The sequence below is a fragment of the Manacus vitellinus genome, unplaced genomic scaffold (assembly GCF_001715985.3).
Source record: "Manacus vitellinus isolate BGI_N305 unplaced genomic scaffold, ASM171598v3 scaffold_532_pilon, whole genome shotgun sequence".
Taxonomy (NCBI): Eukaryota; Metazoa; Chordata; class Aves; order Passeriformes; family Pipridae; genus Manacus; species Manacus vitellinus.
In genome coordinates this window covers 6422-6861 of record NW_021940630.1, presented here as the reverse complement: position 1 = coordinate 6861, position 440 = coordinate 6422, and positions in this window count along the sequence as shown.

Below are 440 nucleotides of genomic sequence, written 5' to 3'. Positions count from 1 at the left end.
TTATTTTATTTTATTTTATTTTATTTTTTTATTTTATTTGGAACCTCCCGGGATCGTTCCCAGCCCTCGAGTGGGACAGAAAACACAAAGGTTTGTCTTCTCCAGGTGGTTATTCCTGGAAAAAAAATCGTTGGTTTGAAGGATTTTTCCCGCTGGGAATTTCAATCTAAACCGAATTCGGCCGCTTTTGGGGCAAATCCCCCCGTTTTTTGGGCGAATTCAGCTGGTTTTGGGGCGATTCCAGCCAGTTTTGGGGCAAATCCAACCGGTTTTGGGGCGATTCCCGCTGGTTTTAGCTCAAATTTAGCAACCTGTCGGTTTGGGGGCGATTCTTTCCCGTTTTGGGGCAAATTCAAGCTGTTTAAGGGCTATTCCAACCGGTTTGGGGGTGAATCCCATCGGTTTTAGGGCTATTCCAACCGGTTTGGGGGTGAATCCCA